Raw genomic sequence first — 10,771 nt, forward strand, 5'->3', positions numbered from 1 at the left:
GTTCTTAATTCGGAGATCCGACTTTTCCTGGGGGTGGGGGAGGGGACTAGAATTATCCTTTAACGAATTAAAAGAAAGGGTGGATGTGTTTTTTTTTAATCCGAAGGAGATTATTAAGACAATCAGAGGTTTTTAATGAACTACCTTTTTAACATCGATATAACAGTGAGTTTAATGACATCATTCCAATTTTAACGAATTGGACAAAAAAATTATCAGAAGGAGATTTTTTGACATCATTCTGTCATGAAAGGTTGTAATAAATTACAAATTTAATTTCAATATGATATCAACATTATTGTTTTTAAAGAATGCTATAGTCCAACTTTTAATTAAATATCGGAATGCTATAGTCCAACTTTTAATTAAATATCAGATTTTAATTAACAGCAAAAGACTTCACTCCATTTTTTTTCCAGAACGAAGACAGGGCTCCCTCCTTTTGTCTGTTTAATGGTGTACATTGTCTAAACAAGATTCATACCGTCATCATTCTATCAGTTTTAATTACTTTTCAAAATGGCTGTTTCCCAACTTAGGTCTCCTTGTTTGAAGTCCTTATAACTGCGGCATTGTTTCTTGACCTACTTTCTTTACTTATATTTTCGTTTTAATTTAATTAAATTTATATTCATTGTGTGAATGTGATGTTGTTGATTAGTTTTTGTCTATTTAGACAAGTCTTGTCGAGAGTTTTCTTCTCATACTAATAACGTTAAATTTGTGTAGCGCGTAATAATTACATTTTTGAGAACATAAACATATTACAGAAAACTATAAGCACTACATTGTAAGAAAAAAATAGGCCTTAAAGGGGGTGTAGCATGGCATATACTGGTTAACTCCATCTACGACTTCTTTTGGACAACTATACGTAACGAATGGACTTGCTTAACGGTCAGCGCGCTCTAGTGTTCGCGAAACAGGCCGAAGTTCTCCCCACGCTTATGTTGCACGCACGTGAATACTGCGGTCGCGTCTTCTGTAGTCGTTAGCGAGCTTTAGATTTTCGACACCGAACGACCTCTACTACGAGTGACGTCACTTTGATTAACTGCGCATGCGCCACCTGCTTCTAGCTCGTCGTCTGTGAATTGACAAAACGGGAGTCGGGCAAATTTTAGGCTTATCTCGAAGTGATCACAACGACTACGAGCTGGACACAAAATATGCCGAAGCCAGCCATCAGACTATAGTATCTGGTGAGAATATAATTTAAGAAGATATATGTGACTGCAATGAAAACAACAAATACCTATGAATTTGATCAATCACGTCACTTCAACCTATTTAATTTTACTTTTTTGACGAAATTTAGGAGTTTTCTGCACAGCTGAGGTTCGAACAGCTGTGCAGACTAACTATGACGTAACAAAGAAAACTTGTCTCGCGCATATCACTGTGTATCACTGCGTATCACTGCGCATCACTGCGCATGCATTTAAACATTGGCATCGCGTCGTGTGACAATCTTAAGCGCTAGCAAGAGGAGACCCAACGTGGATTCAATGACGAGCATAACAATGACGTCACTCGTAGTCGAGGTCGTTCGGTGTCAAAATCTAAAGCTCGCTAATTATACCCGATTGGCCCCGAGTCAGGCCACGGGAAAGACACGAAATCTCGTCATGCTACACCCCTTTAAGCGCTTGCTTAAAAGTATCGCAAGAAGGTGTATTCCTAATTGTTATGGTTAGAGAATTCCACAGAGCAGGAACTGATGCCATAATTTTATGAAGCTGGTCTGCCCTGGGTTTATCTCTCTCCTAAGTGTATCCAAAACCTAGTGCTATTGTTTTTCAATTGTTTTTTCATCTGCTTTTTTTACTAAGACACGCCGACACCGTAATCACTGTTCCTCATGTTACTATGGTAATTGTGTGTTAACAGTCTTTGCTTTTATATTGTAGTTATATACTAATTTTTCAACACGTATTAAAAAATGAAAATCTGAATCTTTTCTAACAACAGTATGGATTATGATTTGGAGAGCAGAGAGAGGCATTTCTTTCAAAAAAAGTAAATGGGATAATAAAATATTGCAATAAATGTACAAAGTGGGAACTCCCCGCCCCCCCCCCAGCGTTATTTAGGGTACGCATATGCGTGTTCCAAGCGACCCCCCCCCCCCCTTTCAGCAAAAGTCCGGTGTGTAAAGTCAATACGGGTCGACCTTTTTCTTTTGTTACGAAAGGACATTTTGGTAACACGCAAGGGGTCCGTCCGTTCTCGGAGTGGGGGGGGGGGGGGGGGGGGGGGGGCGGGGGAACTCTTCATGTTTTGAAGATCTGTGGATATTCGGGGTTATTGCAGCAATGTGCTTACCGTGAACTGGTCTATTCAAGGAGAGGGAAACAAATCGCAGATCGCACCTTTCATTAAGTACGCGCAGAGGATTTGTCCTTTACTTCAATATGCACATTTTATGTTACCATTAATATGAAATAATATAAATAATTATATTACTGGATTTGAAAAGATATATATGCATGTATGCAATTTGTAGATGTATTACGCTTTTTACTGATATGTGCGTTGGGTGTGTTTGAGTGTTGATAATATTATTAAGTTAACAATTTGGTAGGCCTATTTATTGTTTTTATTTTTCCTGTTTTACGTTAATCATAATTTGTTCTTGAATCGATTGGGTGAGTGGTACATACGCGGCATTATTTTACTTGTAGGCTCTATATAGCTTGGCTTGTTAGAGCTCTTGTGAGTAGTGTGCCGCGGGGTTTCATATCCTTAACCCTAATAAGGCCGGGGGGGGCCATTATGGCCCCCCCTCCACAATTTTTTCGATTGCTCGGGAACGCATATGGATGGCGCCCCGCCGCTCGCTGACTTTTTTCTTTCGAGTCTTGCGCAACTTTTAAAATAATTTTTTTGAAAATCGGACCTACGGTTACAAGGTCACGTGACCTTTTGTCTTCGCATGTCAGCCTGAAAATCGCTCATTTTCGTGATTTGTGTACAAAACGTATGGCAAAGTCATTTTTCCTAAAAGCAGATCAAACATGGGTTATTGGATCTTGTTTAAAGCTTAGGTGGTTGTTTTGGGAGTCAAAATAGTTGAATTGTAGTAAAAGATAAAATAAAACAACAAAAACAATGAAATACATAAGTTAAAAAAACAATGAAATACATAAGAAATTATCAAAACAAGGGATAACATAAGAAATAAGCTGGCTCTTCCAATTTTTTTGTCTTATTATTATTCAGAATGGTCTAATGAATATATCTAGTGAAAAAGAATGCTTAAATATGAATAATATATGATTTATTGGTAAAAATGTGATTTTTATGACTTTATTTGCATAAATTACCATAAATATGCAAATGAGTGAATTTTTCAAAAAATTGAAATGATCATATTATTCTTTACACTTCACTTGACATGCGTGCAAATTTTCGCGGCGATCGGCCGCTTCGCGGCCGAGATCTTGAGGGGGGCCATAATGGCCCCCCCCGGCCCTACTAAGACTTCAAATAGCCCGGCCTTATTAGGGTTAAACTGCTGGCGAACAGTGCAACAAGACCAAGCTCTGTAATTGTTAGGATTATCCAATTATTAGGTTTGTCCGATAATGCCAAGTTTGTGCCACAGAACTTAGTCGACCAAGTCGATTATATCAATTTTATGTCATACGTTTTTATTTTTTATATTTTATTTTAATTCTTAATATAGTTACAATCAGCAACTCAATGTAGTAGTATTGAATATTGCAACACGCATAACAAAGAAATTCAAAACGAAGCAAGGCACACTTACTTTTGTGCCATTAAAATCAATTACTCAATTTATTAATCGAATTTGTTTGGTATATTGTAAGGTTGTTTGATCTACCCTCAATCTTGTCTTAATACCCATCACTCAATTTTAGGATTTTCTGCCATCAACGTTTTATCTTTTTCTTTTTCTTGATGTTTGTGATATTCTTCGACTCTGTGTGATTTTTTTTATAGAAATTATAATAGAAAAATTCTGAGCATCAAATCGTCTGCGTCCCTAGCAACTCGGATAATTTTTGAATATATCGCCATGTTGTTTTTAATTGGAAATCACCGTTACCGTAAGACGAAACCATCTTTCCAACCACTATTTTTAATTGTTATGTACCTTTTTGGACTACGTGTATACAAGGAATGTATGAATGCCCAGCTCCAGTCGAGGATCAAGTACAGTAGGATTATTCCTTTTTTCGATACTTTTTTTGACGAGCCATCTCCAAATGCATTCTTATCAAACTTTACCCTAAATCAAACTCAAAGTCATAATACTCCTGATCAAGTTACCCTGTCAAATGCCTACATCATTTCCTTTTCGTGTGCCACAAAGCCATATCCAGGTAGAGGACTCAAGCATTCCAACACCCCCTTTTTGGGCCTCTCTCGAGGACGCCTTCCCTTGTTCATCTTAGTGAATTTATTAGCTGGAGATATTAGCCTGAATCCAGGCCCTTCGTCATCGACAACAACTAAAGTTGATGATTTAAGTAACACTAGTAGTCCTACTACTACTAGACCTACATGTAGATCTACTAGTACTAGTAGTAGTACTACCAGACACCGAGATAAAAGAGGCCGTAAGCCAAAATATCCTTGCGGCCTGTGTGAATATGCTGTTAAATCAACTGGTATACAGTGTACAAACTGTACGGCGTGGTTTCACTTAAATTGCAGCAACACCTCAAATGTAGATGTGAAATTTCCTAATGTACATGTACACCCAGATGCAATATGGTTGTGCCCCGCCTGCGACACAACAAACCTTACAAGCTCATTAGGCAACCCGTCAAGGGCGCTCAATTTAAGTAACTCTTTTGAAAGCCTTTTGACCATTAGTGATGACTCTGACGAGGATGTTGAAAATCGTCATGTGTTCTCCAGAACATCTAGTCCTAAGCGCACAAGAACTGTGCCTAAATTAACTCTCAAAAAGTCAAACAATATTTGGACTAAACAAACAAAAACTGTTCCAAAAATGTCTCTAAAAAAGTCAGAGGATGGTTGGACAGTAGTGGGTCAGAATGGCAGAAGTAACACCAGTGCCGACGCTACGTTACCTCCCTCGCAGGTCAATAGCCAACGCCCTTCGAGGCAGAAGCCCAGCCTGCCTTCCTTAAATAACAAAAACGGGAAACCTACAAGAGGTGATGACATTAAGATTGCAATAATAAACTGTCGCAGTATTAAAGGTAAATCCGCTTTACTAGCTTCCTTTATTGAGACTGTAAACCCGGACATTCTCATTGGTACTGAATCTTGGCTTGAACCAGAAATAAAGTCTGCAGAGTGCTTTCCTCCTCATCTTCAGATTTTCCGGAAAGACCGAAATTCCCATGGAGGTGGAGTTTTCGTAGGAGTAAACAAGAACATCCCCTGCTTCGAGAGAACAGATTTATCTGACAACAGTGACAGCATTGAGAAGCTCTGGTGTCAAGCTTCGTTACCAGGACAAACCTTACTCGTGGGTGGCTTTTATCGTCCTCCTGATGCTAAAACTTCCCCACTACTGCAGCTTGATGAAAATATTGCCAAAATAAACAGCTCCTCAAGTTCCCCACTCATTATCTTGGGTGGAGATTTTAACGTTCCAGGAGTTGACTGGTCTAGTGGAAATCAAAGTGAACCAAAAGGCGCTCTCCAAATGGCACTTGCTGATCTGATTTCAAATAACCATCTCACCCAGAAAGTGACTTTTACTACTAGAAGGGACGAGAATGGAACCGAGAACACCCTTGACCTTCTTTTGACTACTCATCCTGACTTGGTTAGTGATGTTTCATCTCTTCCTGGAATCAGCGATCATTGTATTATCACTGCCAAATTTCGCACAAAAGTGAAAGTACCTACCAAGCCTCCCCGTAATATTCCTCTTTGGAGGAAAGTTAATAATAATGACTTTAAGGAAATTGTTGCAAAACTTGCCAAAGAATTTATTGATCTCCAACCGGACAAAAACTCAGTTGAAGAAAACTGGACTTGGTTAAAAAACTCACTTAATGAAACTGTCACCAAGTATATTCCCCACAAGCTCCTCAAAGGACGAATGCGAGCACCTTGGTTTACAAGCAAATTGAAACGTCTCTGCAGTAAGAAAGAGAAGTTTTATAGGCGTGCCAAGAAAAGTGGTGAGAAATTGGACTGGGAAAAATTCACCAGAGTACGCAAGCAAGTTGACCGTTCCATCAGGAATACACATAGAACCCATGTTTCTTCTATTTTGGAGAATGGCCATCCTAAAGATTTTTGGAGATATGTGAAATCAAGAAGAACTGATAACACAGGAGTTCAGCCGCTGAAAGCTAACAACAAGCTGTTCACGAATGACAAGGATAAAGCCGAAGCCCTTGCAAGCCAATTCCAGGGTGTCTTCACACGTGAGGATGTATCTCCGCCGTCGTTCCCAGATCTTCCTCCAAGTACATTCCCTGACATGCCGCCCATCACAGTTGACGTTGAAGGTGTCAAAAAACTTCTTCTCAATATAAACACAGCCAAAGCAATTGGACCAGACCAAATCCAGAATCAAGCTTTAAAGATCGCAGCAGAGGAGATTGCTCCCATACTACAGTTTATATTTCAGCAGTCATTGGACACCGGAGATCTCCCCCTAGATTGGAGAAAGGCGAATATCACCCCGCTGTTTAAGAAGGGTGCTACTACTGACCCTGCAAACTACCGCCCCATTTCCTTCCTTACATGCTGTAAGTTATTAGAGCACATCATAGACAGTAACCTGATGCGACACTTGGCCAAGCATAACATCCTGGCTGGAAATCAACATGCCTTCAGGAAACACAGGTCGTGTGAATCTCAGCTCATCCTTACAACAAATGACCTTGCCAAGAACTTAGACAAAAATATCACCACAGACATGGCAGTGCTTGATTTTTCAAAGGCTTTTGATGTCATCCCGCACCAGCGTCTCCTCATGAAATTAGACTATTATGGTATTCGAGCAAATAATAAGAGATGGATATCTAGTTTCCTGACAAAGAGACTGCAACGTGTCTGTGTAAATGGTCAATGTTCCGAGTGGTTACCAGTCCTCAGTGGCACTCCACAGGGCACAGTATTAGGCCCTCACCTTTTTCTACTCCACATCAATGACATTCATGAAAAGGTTACCAGTACAACACGACTTTTTGCTGATGATTGTTTACTTTACCGTCCCATTAAAACTGCTGAAGATGAGAAAGCTCTTCAACAAGACCTAGATACTATGGTCCAGTGGTCCAAGACTTGGGGCATGCATTTCAATCCCTCTAAATGCAAAACGATGCGTGTTTCAAGAAAGAGAACACCGGGTACTAAATCCTACAAAATCCTTGATGTTACCCTGGACGAAACGAACCAGACCCTATACCTTGGCATCAATATCCAGAAAGACCTACGCTGGAATAGCCAGACTCATTACACAACCGGCAAAGCCTCAAGGGTCCTTAACTTCCTAAGGCGCAACTTCCATCACTGCTCATCTAATATTAAAGAAAAGTTGTATCTTACTCTTGTTCGTCCACACCTTGACTACGCCACTGCAGCATGGGACCCTTATACAGCCAAAAACATCTATGCTGTCGAGAAAGTTCAACGTCAGGCTGCACGTTTTGTCACCAATAATTACGGATGGGACACCAGTGTTACCAAGCTACTCAACCAACTCAACTGGGGATCTCTTAAAGACAGAAGGGAAGCACACCGCCTTACCTGCCTCTTCAAAATGATCAAGGGACAACTCGACATCGACTACCAATCTCACACCAACCCTAAGCCAGACAGACGTAGACGAGGACACTCCAACCAATTTGAAATTCGCCACACCAACTCGGACGTCTATGCCAACTCATATTTCCCAAGGACTGTAAAGACATGGAATAACCTACAACAAGCAACCATCGACCAAACCTCCCCGCTCTCATTTAAAAATGCAGTTACTAAAGAACTTTTTTCCAAAATGTAATCGTCCACCCTCCACCACCTCCAGTCAAAACTCTTCTTCGGAGTATTTAGGAGGAAAATAAATCCAAGATCCAAGAAGACTAATAGCCCCCCCCCCCTCCCCCCCCCCCACCCCACTCAGTGTTATTTAGGGTACGCGTATGCTTGTTCCCTCCTTTTGAAAACACCCCCCGAAGTCCGGTGTATAAAGTCAATACGTGCCGGATTTTTGTGTACTTTATACGAGCCGGACTTTGCAGGTGCGTGAAAAGTACCCCTTTACCGGACATTTTGGTAACACGCATGGTATCCCTCCGTTCTCGGAGTGGGGGCCGGGACTAATAGGCATTTTATTTATCTTTTTTTTTAAAGGATACTGCTAAAATCATCATGTTCACTTGCAGTGAAATTGATTGTAGCCCATAACGTTATTAAAGCCCAACTTTTAAAAGTTTCATCGGAAGGTTAGCAGATGATTACCATTATTAGGAGAGAACTATGATATATAATTATGAAGCGACATTGCTGTTGTAATTAAAAAATGCAAGCCCGACCTTTAATTAAAATCCCTGAGTTTAATTAACAGCAGGATCGTTTAATTCCATTTATTTCAGAACAAAGACATCGTTTCATTCTACAGTCTGTTTAATTAGTATGTGTTTTGTTGCGTATGACATAAGAATGAAATATAAATATTCATTCTTTGTTTAAGTTATGTGTCCGTTAATAATTAATGATATAGACCAATACAAAAACAAATTATTGCCGAGTGTCTCGGCGGAGAAGGGCCTTCATTTTGTTATCAATTGAATCTCTGACATGTAAAATAGAATGTCCAAAATAATAAAATGCAGAAAAAGAAAATAGAAGAGAGAGAGAGGGAGAGAGGGAGAGAGAGAGAGGAAGCGACTGAGGGAGGGGGCGAGGGGAAACGAATGGCTATAGGAGAGATTTAAATGAATTTTTTTTTTTTTTAAAGGAAATTGAAATCGCACTTCCTTCTACGCTATGCCCCATTCAGAGTCCCTCCTCCCTGAAAAAATAACAGAAAAAAATAAGAAAAGGAAAAAAAATATTCAGAAAATAAAAGGGGAAAAAGGACAGAAAGAAAAGGCCCATTTAGATACTTTCTGAAGAAGAAAATCTTGATACGTGACACTCTATTCATCTACATACTCCTATAAAAGCTTCTTTTTTTTACCGGCTGCTATCTACTCAAACATTCATGCTTCTGATAGTTGGCCTCCGCATTGATCTTGATTCGTTGATTTACCTCCATACTTTCAAGTTTTCAATTATATATATGTATTTTTTGTTTGCACACCTGTATCTCAATCGTCACATTTTATGTAATTCAATTGTATTATATACTTGTTATTTGATTTTTTTTGTTTTAAAGGTGCCTTTCCATTGGCACTTCTATGTAAGTTGTGTCCTTGTCATAACTGAGAGATGCAGACCGGGGGTGAAGAATACAAAGGAAACAATATAAATTAGATTTTTATTCATTTATTTATTCATTTATTTCATTTACTTATTCAATTTTTTCGTTTTAGCCTTTAAAAATCCACTGATCTCTATGAATTATTTTCATATTTGTTAAAAATTATCTCTATGGTGTGTGTGTTTGCAATTGGGTTTTTACAGACGTGTATCAATCATGAACAAGATCACTTGAGCAAGTTTGTAGGCGGAGACAGAGAGCGGACCAAGTGAACGCGAACGTACCGCTATAGACGAACTCACATCTCCTCTGTGTGTGTGTGTGTGTGTGTGTGTGGGTGTGTGTGTTTGTGTGTGTGTGTATTGAGTTTTTACAGACGTGTAAAAAATCAGATATGATTATTTACGTCCTTGCATGCGCTGCAGTCAGGGGCGTAAATCCGTACCGAGGAGTGGGGGGGGGGGGGGGTGGGATGATCGGCGATAGCCATCATACTAGCACGAGTGCACGCCCACACTAATATATGCAAGCGCGCGCGATCGCGCACGCACAAACACACAACACACACACACACACAAACACACGCACACGCACACACACAAACGAACAAACAAACACTATTAGAGAAAGAAGACGATTCGTTGTACCGTTCTCGACTGTTAATCCTCGTCTGAATTCAGTCCCCCCCCCCCCTCCCGCGCAAAGCGCGGAAGCTTTTACGTTTCATTAAATCATTAGAGAATGAAGACGATTCGTTGTTCCGTTCTCGCCTCTTAATCCTCGTCTGAATTCAGTTCCCCCCTCCCCTCCCGTGTAAGCGCGGAAGCTTTTACGTTTCATTCAATCATTAGAGAAAGAAGACGATTCGTTGTACCGTTCTCGACTGTTTTAATCCTCATCTGAATTCAGTTTTTCCCTTCCCCGCCCGCGCGAAGCGCGGAAGCTTTTACGTTTCATTAAATCATTAGAGAAAGAAGACGATTCGTTGTACCATTCTCGACTCTTAATTTCTTTAAAAAGGGGATGGGTTTTTTCTCTCTCTTTTTTGGACTCCTGAGAAATGTAAAAAGGAGGTTATAAAATAGCTTGAATATCATAAAAAAAATTATCAAATCCCGGGATCAAATTCCTCAAATTCCTGCTTGCTTTGAAAGCTCATTAAGGATTATTTCATTTTGAAAAGTAAAAGCATTGGCCCCCAGTCCCCCTCGATCGACTAGAGCTCACCTGAAATTGGGGGGGGGGGTGGGTGTGGTACATTACTACATTTAGCAGTGTTCCGGATTTCGGGGGGGATCTCCAAGGCAGGAAAAGCCACCGAAAAGCCGGCGAAAGAGGGATTCAGAACTGTTGGCAGTCCTGAGATAGGGTGGGGGGGGGGTG

This window comes from Strongylocentrotus purpuratus, unplaced genomic scaffold (genome assembly GCF_000002235.5).
Source record: "Strongylocentrotus purpuratus isolate Spur 01 unplaced genomic scaffold, Spur_5.0 spur5_scaffold_5, whole genome shotgun sequence".
In the NCBI taxonomy this organism is placed as follows: Eukaryota; Metazoa; Echinodermata; class Echinoidea; order Camarodonta; family Strongylocentrotidae; genus Strongylocentrotus; species Strongylocentrotus purpuratus.